Source organism: Microtus pennsylvanicus, chromosome 7 (genome assembly GCF_037038515.1).
Source record: "Microtus pennsylvanicus isolate mMicPen1 chromosome 7, mMicPen1.hap1, whole genome shotgun sequence".
Classification (NCBI taxonomy): Eukaryota; Metazoa; Chordata; class Mammalia; order Rodentia; family Cricetidae; genus Microtus; species Microtus pennsylvanicus.
Genome location: NC_134585.1, coordinates 28,087,236 through 28,106,065, shown reverse-complemented (window position 1 = coordinate 28,106,065; position 18,830 = coordinate 28,087,236). Strand labels below are relative to the sequence as shown.

The following is an 18,830-nucleotide window of genomic DNA, read 5'->3' as shown; positions in this document are numbered from 1 at the left end:
TAACAGGGTGTTTCCCTATGGTAGACTAATTCTTAATTTGTCCATCCTGCCTAAAGCCAGATAGCCAAGATACATACAAAATAAAACAGAGGCTGGGCAGTGGTGGTGCACATTTTTAATTCCAGTACTCAGGAAGCAGAGACAGGTGGATCTCTGTGAGTTCGAGGCCAGCCTGGTCTACGGAGTGAGTTCCAGGACAGGCTCCAAAGCTGCAGACAAACGCTGTCCCGAAACCACATATACACCCCAAAAAATAAAAATAAGAATATAAATAAATAGAAATAGAATAGGCTAAAACCAATGCACTGAGAGTCTATGTATGCTTAGCTGGAACGAAGAAAAGTCAGGGGACTACAGCATTTTGAATTGCCTTTAATGCAAGAATACACTAACTGCGGCATTCTCCAAACTTCCCAGACCCCAGAACTAAGAGAGTAAGGCAACTGTTGCCAGGATTGCTCAGCAAGCTGTGCTCAACCACGGAAAGATGGCAGCAGTGGAAAGATGTGAGCCTTTTTTACCATGGGAGCTTTTTGGAGACCAGTGCTGTCTGGATTTGATGACAGGTAATGACATTAACTAATTAGAAAACTAATCACATTTTGGAGCAGTGGAAGCTGAGATCATGATAAGCATAATCAAATCCCTGACTTCAGGGCTTCGGGAATTGGAGGATAAGTTTCCTCCCTGCACAAAGCTTGAACAGATGCCCTTCGGGGTCCTTTGTCTGGATTTTTAGGAGCTAGGGAGCAGCGTTCGAACCTGTTGTGAACAGCAGCACCCAGTGTCTGGATGTGAGCTCAGCAAGCCAACTGTGCTCCAGGGTCTTCCTAATGAGTCCCAACTGACGGAGGATGTACCTTGCCTTTCTGCTCTCAGGAGCCCCCGTCAAGGTAAGCTTGTGACTCTACAACCCCTATTTCTTCCTCTACGCCTCTGAAGACCTGTAACCCCGACCCCCACCTCTGGCCCAGCCGCACTGGATAATCTACAGCCCACTGGAGCCTCCCTTAATTGCTGTCCAATTCTTGCAAAGGTGAACACATCTATCCCATTTGCCTTGGCACATCGATGGGAGAATGCCGTGAATTCGTGTTTAATTGGTGTTGTAAACAGTCGTCAATATAAAGAGTATTGCTAGTATGGAGCCAAATTAAAGGCCCGTGTGTCTGACATATGAATATCAGTCGCTAGAAGGGAATTAGACACAATATTAAGATGAGAAGCTGGGTACTTTCCAGTGGTCTGGCAGCGGCCCCTCTGCCCATTCTGTATTTCCTTCTAAGGCCTCTGGCCTCCTGGGAAGAAAGGGGCCAGGCCTACTGCTTTCAGAGCCTCATCAGTCTTTATGGAGACAACAGAGCAGGGAGCTGTGCTGTAGAAATGCCCTGGTGGTTCTTCTCATCTGCTGATGTTTCCTAAGCACCAATGTAAGACTTAAAAGGAACTGAAATTCTGATGTAAACACTGTCCCTGTCCCCTGGAAAATGACGTACCTCCACTCTCGCACGCATGCCCATCCACTCGCCCTACAATTAAAGCTGTTCTATGAGTTTACCCTCACTGTTCAGAAACCGAGCCATCACTTACAAAAAAGAGAAGCATTCAGAGACGCGGGTTTCAATTAACTTTGCCATTGATTTTTGTGTAATTCTGGGGAGGCATGACTCTTTTGACAAAATGGGAACAGGGAACTCAACAGTTAATAGAGGTTCTGATGAGAGCAGCCAACCAGTGTTGAGACATTTGCAATCCTGACCCTGCAAACAAGGCAAAACCAGGAGGCAAGAGGATTGGAGGTGAGGCCTGTTGAACTGCCCCCAGCCTGAAAGTCTGTCATTCAGACAGAATGATATTGAAAAGTAAAGTGTGCCCGTGATTTATTTGTTTGTTTGGGTTGTTTAGTTTGGTTTGATTTGGCTTCATCTTTCTGCCTTTTGAGACAGGATTTTACAGTGTAGCCAGTGCTAGCTAGCCTCAAGCTCAAGATTTCCCTGCCTCTGTCTCCCCCGTGGTAGGATCACTGCTATGCACAGCCTTTTGTAGCTATACTTTTTCATCTTTAGGCAGTTCCTACTTTTGGTGATTTACATAACTGGGTTTTCTGGAAAACTGGTAAAGAAGATATATGCCCAACCTTGCTTTTCTAAACACTACAATTGTTTCATAATTGTGAAATATCTATTAGTCACATGAGGTAGTACACACATGCACACATGTGTGAGCACACACACACACACACCATGCCCAGAAGCACAGCAGAGGAAGTTTCGGATATGGATATAATGTTTAATGTGGTATGTCATGAGATGTCTACCAGAGGAAGAAGTCTCTATGAAATAGATTTAAACTAACAGTTTAATCAGATAAGTATGCAACATTCATCTCTATCCCCAGCAATATGATTGGGGGATAATGAATGAAGGGAAGGAGTTCTTTGGGATACATCTCTAAATGAGTAAATCCAGCTATCATCAGAGGTCTTTCCTCAGAGAGTGTTGTAGGACGTCTATTGCTGTGATAAAACACTATGACCAAAAACTTGTGGGGGAAAGACTTTATTTCATCTTACAGCATGCAGTCCATCATTCGGGGAGATCAGGGCAGAAAGTAAGGCAGGAACTAGGAGGCAGGAGTTGATACAGAGGCAAGTAAAGCTGGCCCACCAGGCCTTGATCTGCCTGCTTTCTTATAGTACCAAGGACCACCCATCCAGGGATGGCAGGCACAACCCACAAGGGGATGGACTCTCCCATGGTGATCATCTATCCAAAAAATGCAACACAGGCTTGTCCCCTCGGTGAGGGCATTTTCCTCAACTAAAATTTCTTCTTCCAAAATGACTCCAGCTTGTGTCTAGTTGACATAAAACTAGCCAGCACAGGGAGGCAGGGGTGGGGGATGGAACAGGACCCACCTCAGGCTTCATCTTCATAGACAGGTAAACCTTTAGAGACAAAAAAAGAAGGGGGAAATGTGGGACAAGGAACTATTCAAAGTTTACTGAACTTTCCAATGAGGAATTCTGCCCTGGCACACACTTATCAAGTTTTGGAAGACCTGATGGTGGAGCAGGGGTTCTCTTCTCTAGGGGAGGGAGAAAGGAGTGATAAATAACCTTTCAAAGAAGTATAAGGAGAAAGAGTTAGAACCAAGATCCTCCTCAAACACAAATGCAAAATGTGAATCCACTCAGTTTCAGGACTGCTCAAGTAAACCACACAAGGCAACCTGTTCCTAGCTGAATACCTTGAAATTATTCCTGGTAATGGAGCTCTGTCATGGGGATGCCGATATCACCTGTTGTCTCCAAGGAAACAGTAGGATTACTGAGGGGACTTCCTAGAAGTACCATTGCCCACAGTAGTACTTAGGAAACTGCTGTTTATACCTTTGTCTACTCATAAATCAGTCCTGATACAAGGGCTTTTTCCCTCACCACCATGTGGCATGGGTCCTGATTTTCCAGTCCTTCCAGAGAGGTATGGGAAGATATGAAGTGACTTTCCTAGGATCTCATGGTGACTAGGTGTGGTGATTTGAATGGTATGAACTATCATCTTTACTTTCTGTCCTTATAGAAACATAATGATTTAAATATGGAAAACAAAGACTTTTGCTATTTTCCTACTGTCATTCTTCAGCATGAGCCAAATTAGTTTATCTTTAGATTGCAATTTGGTAGAGTTTCATTAAAATCACTAAATGAGTGCAGGTTTAGGGACAGAATTTGCAACAATCTCTGAAATGACCCTACGTGTACTTCTTTCATTTTGTGCCACATATTTATGTTCTGCGGCATTCTGGGCATTGGCAATCATAAAATAAAAATATCAGTCAATATTGAGAAACACTGGGAGTGTAAAATTATATTTCTTTATGACCTATTGTCAGTAAATGTTTAGTTTCTACACAATATATAAATAGATAGAAAGATAGATGATAGAAAGATAGACTGACAGACAGACAGACAAGAAGCTGGATGCTTTCCTATGTCAGCAGAAAATGTGTTTTGACTCCATGCTACATCCAGGAAATCCAGCACAGTCTCAGGCTCCTTCCATCATATCTTCAAAGTCTATGCCCTATGGCATCAGTTCCTCTCATTCTAGGGGCCAGTGACAAATGATCCAGCAGCCAGTTACTGCTGAGGCTGAAGCTTAGTGGCCTCCAAAGGCTTATGTATTATAGGCTTGACTCTTAGGGTGGTACTATTGGAGACTTAGGAGATGGGCCTAGTAGAAGATCGGTAGGTCTTTAAGGATGTGACCTTGAAAGAGGTTGGGAGTTGTGAGACTCCAGCACCCTTCCTTTCTTCCCCTTGGCATCCTGGCTATGAGGCAAGGGCTCTGCTCTGCTGCACACTCCCACCATGCTCTGCTGGAATAAAATCATCACCCAACATGAATATTTTTCTCTTTTTAAGTTGATTATCACACATGTTTATTACAGTAACAGAAAACTAAGACAGTTATGCCCTGATGCCGGGTCAGGGCTACATCAATAAAACACCCTTTGTTTGCTTCTCTTCTTCCAGCCACAACCATTGTGCCCCAAACCCTTCCTACTCTGGGACCAACTTCTCCATCAGAGAGGCAGCACATGAGGTTTTCCTCAAGCTCTACTTTTTTGGCAAACTCAAACTAATATGTCTGAATCAGGAGGACCAGTGCACATGCTAACAATGGGTGTGATGATAAGAGCCATGATACAAGAATTCTCTGAGTTTACAGGGAGGAATTGTAAAAAGAGAGGCTGATACACCAAGAAAAATGTATGCCTTTTAAAAAACATGCATCTTCAGTAGTGGGATTTACACTGTGTCAAAACGTTTATTTCCATCCTGAAAAACATTTCCAATGGGGCAAAAATAGAATATCAAGGTGGACAAGATTAGGAAGTAAACAGAAAGTGTGGTAGTCTAAATGAGAATGACCTCTACAAGCTCCTAAGTTTGGATATTTGGTCACCAGTTGGTAGAATTGTTTTGAAGGGTTAGGAGTCATGGCTTCTTGGAACGTATGTCACTGGAGACAACTTTGGGGTTTCAAAAACCCACTCCACTCACAGTTAGCTCTCCCTGCCTGGTGCTTGAGGATCAGACTGAGCTCTCAGCTACTGCGGCAGCACCGTGCCTATGTGCCTGCTGCCACGCTCCTTGCCACAATGGTCATAGACTCTACTATCCTGTGGAACCATGAGTCCCAAATTAAATGCTTTCTAAGTTGCCTTTGGTCATGATATTTTACAACTGCAGTAAAGAAAGTAACCAAGACAGAAGGGAATTCACTCTGCTGAAAGGGACTTACGTGGGCTGATGAACATGCCCCAGTTCCCTGCGGAGGGGTGAGTGCTATCTGCCACAACACTGGGTGTGACTTTGCATATGCTCTCGATGTGTGAAGCAACCTGCATTCCTCCAATGGGCAACGTGTCTTATGTCCTGGGCGGGTCTAGGAAGCAATATAGCACATCAGCAAATCTGTGCAGGCTGTGGGGCTGTGCCTGCCTAACCTAGGTGGGGAGAAGAGCCAATGGAGGAGCAGGGTAGAACTTTCTACTACAGCCCTCAGAGGTGACACGCGTGCAATTTTTCCATCAGGCAATTTTGTTGGTTCCTTTGTTTCAGAGACTCATGTTCCTTTGTTTCAGAGACTCATGTAACTTTTAGGTTCTGCAAAGAACAGGCAGACAATCACACTGAACATGAGGGAAATCAAAGGATAAATACCAAAAACAGAAGCTATCAATTACACGCCTGTCTTCTACCAACACAAGGAAAGTATAAAGTACACACTTTAGTGGAGTTTTTTTTTTTTTGAGTACTCTACTACTGTCTCCAAACTGGCAAGACAGAGGCGTGTAACCGAATGTGTATAGCCGCACAGCTGGGAGCACCTACCTCTGGCACAGCCATATTTAACAGGTGTTTATTGAGCGGCACAGCTGGATCATTTCTCTCGGAAAGATTCCCCTGGGCCGTGTATATTCAACCTCCCAAGCCTATGTTGTCTCTATCCGTTCGTAGCTACAGTGATCAGCTCCCCACATTCCAGTGTTCTTTCTCTTTCCTCCTTTGGCTTGAGCACACACAAAAGGGTGAAGACACACACACAAAATGAACAAAGTGTCAGGACAACATTTTTCACAATGGCAATGCATTGGGCCAGCATTTGTTACTGTGGCAAAGCACTTGAGATGGTCAACTTTAAAAGAGGGAAGGAAGGTTTGTGGTTTGGGAGTTTTCAGTCTATGACTGGCCAATCCTGCTGCTTTGGGCCTGCAACCTTATCCCTCAGATGACAGAAAGGATAGCATGATTTTATCTTTATAGATAACGTCAACCACCAATACAATAGCTTAAGCTGGCCAACGGCTTGGTACCCTGGCACCTCAGCACCCGGAATGCTGGGGTTTCAGATGTACACCACCACACTCAGCAAGGATAGCTACTGCTTGGCCCAGAAGCATAGCCGTACAATACTGACCTTAGAGCACTGACATCTTGATAAAGATGCCACCCATCCACAAGTTCCTGTCATGTCCAGCTCTCCTTGGGTTGCAGACAGAGCAAATGTCTGGCGTTATCTGTGTCTGCCACTGGGCTGAATAACCATGGCAGGACCTTCTCTCTAAATTGACTTCTTGCCCTAAATTTTTGTTTCCTTTTTTCTCCATGTCACTTCTACTCATAAAATTACTGAGTCACCAAGGTTTGGGAGTATTTTTTTAGTGAATACCTTTATAAAAAAAAAGTACGTATAAGAAGCAGGTAGCACAGAAACAGAACATTGCTTAGCGTGTGCTCAGTCCAGAATACCATCTCCAGAAAAACAACAAAGGACAAAAAGACAAAAATCTTGACACATCTATTTCTTCAGCTGTGTTTAATAGATACTGAACTAAAATGACCGATATTAGGAGCCAAAACTTTTTCTGTAAAGAGCCACTAAGTTTCTTAGGCCATACAGTCTCTGCCACAGCCACTTGGTGCTGTGTGAACAAGCACCATAAACCATACAGAAAACAACGGGCAGGTCTAGATCCAACAGAACTTCATTAATTGGAATCAGCAATGGGAAAGACACATCCCAGGGACCCTTCTTGCCAACCCCTGGATGAGCACCAACTTGGAGGAAAAATCCTATCGGATGCATCATTTCTTCATCTGAGCGCTTCCTGTTGGAGAAGGGTCTTCATAAGGCTTGATGAAGGCTCATATCTAGGCACTCTGTCCCTCTCCCTCAACGTCCTTTGATACGTGCCAGTTGGCAAGGGGACCGTCCTTCCACGGCAGTTATTCTGAAAGACAAAGCAGGGGTAGAGATTAAAGCCAGGCCCAGGTCTTTGTGCCGTGCTCATCATATCAAGTGGTCCTCTTCAGATCGGACTGTGCTGGCTATACACCTTCAGAAAGAGACAGAACCATTCTTTCGCTCAATAGTCTTCCGTGTGGGTGTGGGAGGGAAGGTTGACGAAAAGGCCCTTCTGAAAGGCCGGCTGAAAGGAAACCATTCTCCCTGGCACCACGGACGACTCTTTCTCATGTGAAGCTGCGTGATCACTTTTCATTTCACTCCTCAAGCACCCCATGGCACCCATCCACGTATTAGGCTAATAACTGCATGAAGCTAGTTAAAAGGAACCCGAGCAATTATTTTAATTAGAGGAGAACAAAAATAACACTCCTGGCTTCTGTTTTAAGGGGGCAAGAAGGAAGTAGTCAGGGTTCAAAAAGATCCCACAAAATATTTTTTTGTGAAAGGAAAAATAATTAAGGCCAAATTTAGAATGTACTCGCAATAAATGGGCCAAATAAAATGAATGGCCTCACTGTGCAGCCAGGACCCATTCACAGAGAAGAGCTCCAGAAAGCTCATTTCTATGTGATACCATCTTGAGGACACAGCCAATTTTACACAGTGAAAGTGAATGTCTAGTAGACTTTAATGATCCTTGTGAATCCCTCACGCACCCTCTTAAAGAGTTTCTGTGTAAACTCTTTTATTAATAAGAGACAGGGGCAGGATCTGGCTCAATTTGCCTTTTAAGCAGGATTTTTTTTTTGTTTGAATTTTTAAATTGCTCTGGAGAAATCTACCTTCACAGAAGATCCCTGTTGCTAATCTGTTCCATACAAGGTGGCCTCCGTCACAAGAGGACTTTAATCGCTGGACTGTGCTCCACAACACAGGGAGAGCTCGGAGCCACAGATTTCCCCAGCCTTGGCCTCAAGCCTCAGTGGAGAGACTCTGCCGCTTTGACCTCTTCCTCACATCTGCCTCTTCTAAAAAGAAACAAAATGAAACTCAGAGCCGTCAGCTGGTTGCTATTGTTTGTGCTCTGTGGCTCTACAAATGCTAGCTGAGCACCTACCCACTCCCCCCCCACACACACACACACACATACACAGGCGCGAAGTTCCAGATTCCCACAGATCACCAGGGCCTGAGCTCTGCCGCACACAGCTCCCTAGCCATTTACTCCTACAGACAAAACCATGGGCAGAAACAAGAGCCAGCCACCCTGGCTCGATTGGGTCAGGGTTATCTAGCCTGAGCTTAATATTAAAGAGTGGATTACCCGAGAGAAACACATGGATGTTTCAGGCCGAAAGATCAGCGCAAGCAGAAGCTGAGACACTCAGAACCCTGGTGCGCAGACAGAGCTAGCCCCACTACAGTGAGTGAGTGAGCCGACAAAACGAGAGGAGCCGAGAAAACAAGCTGCAAAGAGAAGCCCCAGCCAGGTGCTGTAGTTTGAAGACTGGTACCTTCTCCGGTTCCCACGCTATCCTAGGACAGTCGGTCTATTGTCACTTAGGATAGCCTGGGCTATGAGTAGGATAGCCTGGGCTATGCGTGGGACATCTGAATGCTAATCCATCCTTTCTCAGGCAGTCAACTGCTCACCCTTAGAAGGAAAATGGACCACCTCTTGTTTACCTCTTGTTGAAAAGCACGAGGTGAATTTTGAAGTTTGCTTGCTGTTGCTATAATTAACACCACGATCAAAAGCAGCTAAGGGGAGGAGAGGTTTTTATCTCACCTCACACATACAGGTCACAGTCCATCGCTGAGGAAAGCCAGAGCAGGAACGGAAGCAGAAACTCCAGAAGAATGCTCCGCGCTGGCCTCACTCTCATGCTCATGTTTGGCTTGTTTATATAGCCAAGGTCCACCTGCCTAGGGATGGGGCAGGCCATGGTGCGCTGGTCCCTCCCACAGCCATCAATTGAAATAATCCCTCACAGATCTGGTCACAGGCCAATGGGATTGCAGCAAGACTTCAGTTAACATTCCCTCTTCCCAGGTCACTCTAGGTTGTGTGAGTTGGCAATGGAAATTAATTAGGCTACTGTTTTTGCCCATAGTGAGTGTGATGCTGTAAAGAGGTGTGGCCTTTGGGTGGTGATGACATCATGGGCCCTCTACCTTCACGAAGGAGAATAGTGCCCTCATTTTACAGCAAGGCACAAACTGGCTCCCTGCACCTTCCACCATGTAAGAATTCCACCACAAGACACCATTTCTACAGTCCAAATGGGACATTGTTACTGTTGGCACCTCAATCTTGGGCTTCCCCCTCTCCCAGAACTATGAGCAATACATTTCTTCTGTTTATTAATTATCTAGGCCAGGGCCAAGAGCGTAGCTTAGAGGCCAAACACTTGCCTGGCAGGCAGAAGATCCCGAGTTCCATCCTCATCAGCACAGAACAACAGATCATCCCATCTAAGGTCCGGGGTGGAGCAGCCCACACAGACGGCAATAACAGGTCACAGGTGAGCCTATGCCAAGCCTACATTTGCTCTGTGAAACGATACAAACCACCTCACAGCTGGCAGCAAGGGGCTGAGACGGTCAACTGTTCAGTTCAGAGGCCAGGCTGTCAGTGAAAACAGGGTTGGCCTAGGAAGAGAGGAGGTGAGAAAGGGGAGCTACGTGCCATAGGACTGGAGCAGGTTTTAAAAATAAGAAATCTCTCTCAGGAGCAATGCCTGATGGGGTCAAAAGCCAGAGTTAAAGCCAACTTTGAAGACTCACCCTGAGGACCACGGGCTTTAGCTGAGTGTCATCACTTGTCCCCGGAGGCTTTTTCTGTCATAGGTTTTCTTTTAAACCCAAATGGCCATTGATCGTGGCTTCCAAAATCAAAATGGAGTAACTAATTCCAACCTAGGCTACATGAATATACTGTTGAGTGCCATTCAGAAACTCAGCCAACAGTCCAATTCTATTTATTTTTTTTAAATGTATTCATTTTTATTTTGTGTGCATTGGTGTTTTACCTACAAGCATGTCTGTATGAGTGTGTCGGATCCCTTGGCAATGGTGTTACAGACAGTTGTGAGCCGCCATGTGGACGCTGGGACCGGAACCTGGGTCCTCTGGAAGAGCAGTCAATGCTCTTAACTGCTGAGCAGTCTCTCCAGCCCCCTATATACTTTTCTAAGCAAACCTTATGCAAAGCCAGAGCTTCCCGTTTCAAGTCTAAGCTAACACACACAGGAGATGAAAGGAGAGGAGGCTATGGTGAGTGTTCAGGCCACTGCAGACAAGTTTAATCGCTCTGTTAGATTATCAGCCTTCTCAGGGGGTTCCCTGTGAATGAAATCTGAGAGAAATCCATCTCGCGGTTTACGAGCTGAACCTGATGACACAGTGGAGGAGAACCTTACGGCAAATGGCAGGCACACTTCATTCACAAGCGTCGTAACAAAAGATCACATTGCACGAATGAGGAAAACACGTGCAACAGTATGTAAAGGAAAACGCCACAGCCAGGTTGGGTTCAGTCCAAAATACCAGGCGGGTTAGCATTCAAAAGTCCATTGGGAAAAAAAAGAATATGAGAGAGGCAGGGGCTGTGTTGAATACAAGATAAGATCTAGCAGGAGAGGGGCCGGAATAGGGCATAAAAATGACTACAAGTCATTGTCTCTGAGCATAAAATTGTCATGGAATTTAAAAATATGAGGGAAACCTACCGAATAATTTGTCACGCTGGTGGAAGGAAGAGAAAGGGGCATATCACTGCACACAAGAGAAGGGTTTCACTTAGGGTAAAGAGGTCGACATGAAGCGCTGGGGGAAAGGTCTTCCCAGTGAATGGAGCATAAGCGGATACTGATAACAGAAGTCAACTTGACTGGTGTCATGGGCCAGGAATACAGCTGTGTGGTATGGAACATTTTGGCAGTCACAGAACCCTTGGGTTCAATCTCGGTTATAAGAAGAAAAAAAAAAAGATGGGAGAACAAAAGGGAGAACGAAGAGGTAGGAAAGAATGGCGGCAGAGGGGGAAAATGAAGGTCATGTAGACTGTGGATTTATTTTTTTTTTAATTTATTTATTTATTAAGGATTTCTGCCTCCTCCCCGCCACCGCCTCCCATTTCCCTCCCCCTCCCCCGATGTGGATTTAAACATAAAACATGAAACAGCAAACTTACTGGAAATTACCATTAGGGTGTTTTCATGGCCTTGGGATAAGAAAAGCTCTCTCGAGATAACAAAAGTGCCAACCAGAAGGAAATTAACCATCCACAGGAACCACAAAGAAAATGATAAGTACAGAAGACTGGTTCCCAACACCTGAACACGTAAAAGATTCATATATAAAACGTATGCATATCTCCTACAAATCAGCAAGAAAAGATTATAAAAATAAGCAGTCTGGGTTGGAGCAGTGGCTCGGTAGGTGAGAGTGCTTGCCCCACAAGCATAAAAACCTGAATTTGAATCCCTAGCACCCACTAACATAAAAGCTGAGCACTATCTTCCATGTCTCAGTACAGCAGGGACTAAGGCAAGTTGTTCCTGGAGACATGACCACACAACCAAGCCAAAACAGTGAGCTTGGGGTTTGGTGAGACACCCTGTCTCAAGGGAACAAGGCAGACATGAATAGAAAGGGACACCCCATGTTCTCCTCTAGCTACCACATGCAGGTCCATGGGTACATGAACACGTGCACACACACACACACACACACGCCAAGCAGGCAACTCGAGAAGAATGTTCATAAAAGAAAATACTCAAATGCCCAGAACACCTAAAAATATGTCCAATTCTTTTAAGAATCCAGGATATTGCCTATCTGTGGTGGTGCCCACCTTTAGTCCCAGGACTCAGGAGGTAGAAGCAGGCTGATCTCTGTGAGTCGGTCTACAGAGCAAGTTCCAGTATAGCCAAGGCTACACAAAGAAACCCTGTCTGGAAGAAAGAATCAGGAAATTGAACTAAGCTCACAAGGCCAGTCGACTGCGTGCCAGCAGAATGCCTAGTAAGTATGAGCTGGGCTGTGGAGGGAGCAGTTACAGTCTCCTTGGAAAGGTACTCATATTCAGCATCATATATTAACATATCATATATTATCATATTCAGCATCATATATTAACATCGAGCAGTTCTGCCCTGCAATTTAGCGATTTCCCATCCGGTGTAAATACAGACTAAGCATAATGCGTGCGCACACTCAGCAAGACGCGCTCAGGAAAAACGCACAGCCGAGCTCCCTGAAACCATCTAAAACTCAAAACCGTCAAAATATTCATAAAGGGGAAGAAGGATACACTGTGCAGTATGTGATATTTTATGAAGAAAATATACTACAGTTATAGCCAAAGAAATATTGAGAGAAGAAAGCCAAACACAGATGAGGACCTATCCCGTGTTAAATTCTGTACCACAGCAAAATAACTTTAAAAGAAAAAAAACAAAACTATATATCTGCTGTGTGACTCCACTTATATGAAGTTCAAAAAAATGAATAAATAAAGCAAAATAAATCCCTGGGGTCAAAAAACAGGGTGTGGGTACCTTTGGGAAAGAAGATAGAATTGCATCATAGGAGCAATTGGGAATATCAGCCATGTGATCTTTCTTGTCCTGCCATGAGTGGGTGTGGCTATGGGATGTGTTAGATCCAGATCAATGCTCTGAGGCCCACATTCATGCTCTTCCCACCCTCCCCATGTGAACATGTGAAGCTCCAGCGAAACCCTCCCTTGAACATTCCAAATGTTCTTCTTGCTTCGTGATGTCACTCAACATGGGCGTGAAATAGGTGGGGAACAGGAAGAATGGATTCATGCCAGATGCAGAAGGAGAGGATGCTTTTCAGTGTGCTAAGAAGTAATACATTAAGAAGAAGGAGGGAGAGAGAAAGAAATATCCAATGTGAAAAGAGGACTATTAACAATAAGGACAATAGAGAGGAAGTGGACACAGAAACTCACAGCTGGCCAAAGTCAGTGGAGTGTCCAGCCACAGATGGAACCTCTTGCAAGGAGGGAAAGGAAGGCTTTAAGGGTTAGAGGTGAGAAAAGCCAACAGTGTTTGTGGACATGACAGGACCAGGGCCACTGCACACACAAACTCACAGCACCATGGTTGCCTGCCCAAGACCACGCTAATTTGCTTTTCAGCATGGAGCTATTGACTGCTGACAGCTGCTAGGGAAAGGAGAGTCAGTTTCTCTTAAGGGTGTGATCCAGGTAGGTGTACCATGCTCCAGTGGATGGCAACAAACCTAGGAATACATAAATAGCACGAATTGCAACCGGTGGTTATTAAAAACAAAAATTAAAAAGAGGACTTGAAGTTGGGAAGGGTGGGCCGAAGTGGGAGAAGTTGGGGCAAGAGTATGGGGCAAATACAATCAAAATATATTGTATGTATATATAAAATTATCAAAGAATTAATAAAAATTATTACACTTAAATACAAACTTGTGTACGCACGCGCATGCGCACGCAGGTGCATATGTGTATCTGTGTATAAAATAGAATGTTATACTTAAACAAAAATACAGAACTAGAGGCTCCTGTGTTTCAGTATGGAAAATGGGATTTTAAAAAGTAATAAATATATACTACATACAAAGCAGTTTCTTATTCAATGTGTGTAATGTACGTGTCAACAACTCACAGCGTGGGGAACAATACAGTAATAGTAAAATCCAGCTCCTCCCCCAAAAGCTGGCTCCAGCAGCGGGGGCTGCATCTGCAGAGTGGTAGCGTTGCATCACAAAGCCTCCTATGCAGACAGGTAGAAGCCCACCCCCGAGTCAGGGGTCAAGGAGAAAGATCCCCCCCGTGGGATAGTGGTTTTGCAGTGCTGTGACCTAATCCTGAACAGCTCTCCAGTCTGCGCGGGCGTACCTGCCTCCGCTCCAGGCACCTGGCTGGAAGCAGGATGCTGGGGTGAAGCAGGCTATTGTTTCTAACCTTGGAAGGCGGCACCTGGAGGCCTGTGTTTAGGCTACACCGTGTGTTTCCAGAAGGTAAATGCAACAAGGAATATAATCAACATTGTTCCTAACACTACTGTTTGTACATCAACAAGCTATAAATGTATGGAAGAACTGAACATACACGTGAAACAAACAGAAGGGAGGGACTATGCCGAGCTACCTGAAACACAGCTCTGGAATTTAGAGCCTGGCTTTCAATTGCTGTGTTTTTTTAGATAGGAAACAGCGTGAAAAACACAGCCGTTATTCATCAGAGTGATTGTCCTGTGCACCTGTATACCTTCTATAATTTTTTTTTCCCTGGGCTTCAAGGCAATAGCTCACTAATGACATTTCAGACTTTGGAGATTTTTCCCAATAGCACACTGGAGTTCCCTCGGGGAGGAAACTGTGAGTGCATGGATCCCCCCCCCAGATCATTAACAGATATTACAAACCAATTCAAACTGCGCATTTTCTTTGCAAATTACCTTTAACTTTTAGAGCCATTGAAGGAAGTGGGGAGGGGGAGAAGAACGTGAGTGATTTGATTTACTTAACTTGTCGACAAATTGCAGCTTTGCGCTCCATCGGTGACTGCATTTCCAACCCCCCAAAAAACAGATCTCTAACTATCTCTAATAGATATATTTTTCTAAATTACCACTTTGAATGAGTGATATTTTCAGAGAGTAACATTGTCTTTTTTTTTTCCATTTAGCAAGTTGCCCTGGATTTGGGGTGTTTATCCTATTGGTATGTTTAAGGTAAAAAAAAAAAAAAACCAAGCCCACACTGTCTATCTGAGGCCTAATTAGGTCTTTTCAGTAATTAGTTGATTTATCCTCTCCTGGGTGTACGCATGGTGATGCTTTGGTTGTTGGTGTTCTGTGCCTTTCAGAGGAGAAGGAAGAATTCTTTTATCTCATGATCAAAACCTAGTTTCCGGGCTAAAAAGCTAATATTTGGGTGAGCAGTCCCTCATTCCAAGATTACATCAGGCCTGATTCTGATTTGCATGTTTTCCACTCAAAGGACCCCCGTGGACTTCACGAGGAGTCTCCTACAAGGACCAGCAACGCGGGAGTCCTGACAGGTTCCAGAGCAAAAACTACACCAAGCACTGTTCGAGTTGGAGCCCAAAAGCGAGACACAAAACTTAAGGGTCTTCCCTGCCTATGGCATCCCATGGTGCACATGGGAAATGTCCCCAGGCCTGCTAACTGCTCTCCTGGCTTCTTGGGCTCCTAAAGTAAATATGTAATGAATGATGGTTAATTTATAAGAATTTGCATAAGAATATTCTTTGCATTTGGTGCCCAATAAGGCCTTTTGATCATTGTTTGAGGTGCTGGAAGTTTCTTTCCCCCCATTTTACAGTAACAAATCCCTACCCCTCAATTGACTGCGGTACTTGGGAGAGCCGGCCCCTCACCTCGTCTGGGCAGTGCAGAAGAGCTGGCCCCAGTGGCATGGACACAGTGGAGCCAGCGCCTGCCCAGGGCGTGAGAATGAGAAACCCAGCCCACCCCTGCTGGGCTTTGGCATTCAGGCGAGTTGGCCCCATCTTTGCCAGGGCAGTGTTAAGAGCTGGCCCTGATGGTGTGGGTACAGAAGAAGCACCTCGATAGCATGAGTGTGAGAAACCCAGTTCTGTCCCTTGCCAGCTACCACAGGCAGGAGAGCTGGCCCAGCCTCTCACCTGAGCAAATCAGGAGAGCCAGCCCTGGTGGTCTGGGTATAGAAGAACAACAGGGCTCACCAGCTCAACTTCCACCTAGGCCCAAATCCAGTGCTTTGAGTCAAGCCATCCAAACATCTACTGCTGGAGCATGTGAAGAGGTCACTCCTGCAGAACCAAAGCTGCAGGATCTCCATGACACAGGGCATCAACAGGGTATCTGCAAAGGACCCCCGTTAAGGATCCAGCATTTTTAGTTTAGCAGACTATGAGGCATCCAACCAGACGGATGACTCATTACAACGAACATTGGCAAGTAAAGCTGTTTGGGCAAAAGGATAGGCAGGGTGACACACCATATCATAGGTGACATACAGCAAGATGGGTGTTGTTGTTGTTGTTATTTAATTTTCATTTTTTTATTTTTTATCATTTTTATTTTTTGTTTTCTTTGCAGGGAGGTTGCAAGAGGAGGGTGAATATAGAGGGAGATGAGTAGGATTGGGGACATTAGGCTTATAATGCATGTTCCTAGAGAAGCGAAATAAGAAGGTGAACCCAAAGACAAACACATAGGCATCCTCATAAATATTAACCTTCATCAGGCGATGAAAGGAGACAGAGACAGAGGAGCACGGGACAGAAATCTCAAGGTCCAAATCTGGAGCAGAAGGAGACGGAGCACGAGCAAGGAACTCAGGACCGCGAGGGGTGCTCCCACACACTGAGACAATGGGGATGTTCTATCGGGAACTCACCAAGGCCAGCTGGCCTGGGTCTGAAAAAGCATGGGATAAATCCGGACTGGCTGAATATAGAGGACAATGAGGAATACTGAGAACTCAAGAACAATCGCAGAGGGTTTTTGATCCTACTGCACGTACTGGCTTTGGGGGAGCCTAGGCAGTTTGGATGCTCACCTTAGGAGACCTGGATAGAGGTGGGCAGTCCTTGGGCTTCCCACAGGTCAGGGAACCCTGATTGCTCTTCGAGCAGATTAGGGAGGGTGACTTGATCGGGGGAGGGGGAGGGAAATGGGAGGCGGTTGCGGGGAGGAGGCAGAAATCCTTAATAAATAAATAAATAAAAATAAAAAAAAAAAAATAAAAAAAATAAAAAAAAAAAAAGAAATTCACCAAGAACCTATAAAAAGTTTTTAAAAAAATAATGTAAGAAGCCAACTTAAGATGAATCAAACCGAAGAATTTCATATGTCTCCATATGTCCTGCTAATAGGAAGTGGGCAAGACACCATCTGAAGAGTGTTCTACTTGGGGAAGGAGCCATTCTGTTATCAAGAGTAAAGGAACCGGCCCCGTGGTGGTGCATGCCCTTAATCCCAGCACTTGAGAGGCGGAAGCAGGAGACTCTCTGTGAGTTCAAGGCCAGCCTGGTCTACACAAGCTAGTATCAAGACAGTCAGGGCTGTTACACAGAGAAACCCTGTCTCAAAAACGACAAAGCAAAAGGAGTAAAGGAGCTTTTGGAACCTTCTACTATGTTACAGGGTAGATAATATCACCCCCACCTATGTGACAGACAGTGGTGTGGGCTTCAGAGATCTCTATTCCAAAGTCCTATGGTCCGAGTGTAGAGAGAGACTGAGGAACCCAAATCTATCCAATGCCCTAGCCAACATTTGTCTGTCTCAAACTCACCGATGATTTCAAATGCCAAGTTCATAGCTCAGCATCTGACAGAGAAGCAGACCCTTGGACTGTGGTCCTCTAATTTGAAATCAGACAAAGGGTAGGTACTATATTCTACATTTGCATGATTAAACTGCAAGGAGTTGGTTGCCCCACAGGTTTCCCAGTGGGGCCCTGTCGGGAAAGGCAGACATGGTTGGATGTCTAAACTAACTGGCCTGAATGGTACATGGGTATCACAAAATGCTGACACACTTCAGAACTTCAGAAAATAAGACACAATCCTAGCATGAAGGAAGGCTGACGGTCCCGAGAGGATGTTTATCTGTGGGCAGGTACCTCAATCAAAATCATCACAGCTTCAGATGTGTGTTGGAACAGGGGTGGGCTGAAACTCCCATCGATCCGTTTGGCCTGTGCCCCACCATGAGAACTTTAGAGCTCTGGTCAAGTCTGCTGGGCATATTCAGGCCATGGAGGAAAATGAGAAGGTGGTTTCCTGTCTGCCCAGGGAGCACATCCTGCCCCAAACTGGCTGCCTCCAAGTGACATTGGGAGAGGATGTAGCTATTTCTAAATGCCTTCCTGTTCACTAGACTTTCACAGCTAGGTCTTCTGAAGCCAATGGAAGAAGCCCAAACAATTCCTCGTGTGGCCACTGGGACCCTTCCCCCCCAGGAACTCAACTCTGAGAAAGTTTGCCAGGAGTGCTCACAAAGATGTATCCCAGCTGATTCTTCTATCCTTTAACAAACATCCCGAAGAAACGTGAATACCCACCTAGACTAGTATGCTGGGTAAGAAGGGCATGAGACAGGTGCCATTTGGGAAAATATTCCACGAAGGGCCATGGGGAGAGGCCTTCTCATGCCTCTTCCCTCCACCTTCAGCTACAGGGCTGAACACCACACTGTTTCCCACCACTCGACCCCTCCGTGTGACATTCAGATCCAACGCTTACTCCACCCCTTACCTGGATATCCCTGTGTCCTGCTGGTCCCTTCCTCTTCCACCCTGACTCAGAAAGACCTGCCATGATTTCTAGATGTGGATCTTCCCAAGCACAACCCAAGGGACTTGCTTCGGGACTGTCATGACCAAGATGGAGATGCTTTCTCTCTTGGTCCCTGGTGAACCGTCCATCTCCTCGATTCGGGAGAAGAGCAGTCATCTCAGCATCTCTTCTTGTTGGTCTTTAGGCTCCTGCCCCGTGTGAATGACTCAGGAGATGAGTTGTGCCTTACCTGAGTAACAAACACTAGT

General features: G+C 45.3%; 1 long non-coding RNA gene across 7 annotated transcripts in view; it reads right to left on the bottom strand.

The window, feature by feature from the left end:
• Positions 1 to 2,476: 2,476 nt before the first annotated feature.
• LOC142854551 (uncharacterized) overlaps positions 2,477 to 18,830 on the bottom strand; it is a 52,239-nt gene continuing 35,885 nt past the window's right edge. For 3 of the 7 annotated variants that reach the window (XR_012911350.1, XR_012911348.1, XR_012911344.1), the window contains 2 exons: positions 6,489 to 7,302; positions 5,319 to 6,080 (listed from right to left, as the gene is read on the bottom strand). This is a non-coding gene — a long non-coding RNA (uncharacterized LOC142854551). Of the gene's footprint in view, positions 2,990 to 3,968; positions 4,381 to 5,318; positions 7,303 to 18,540; positions 18,812 to 18,830 lie in introns of those variants that run through there. The other 4 variants (XR_012911346.1, XR_012911347.1, XR_012911349.1 and 1 more) reach the window with 3 other exon arrangements.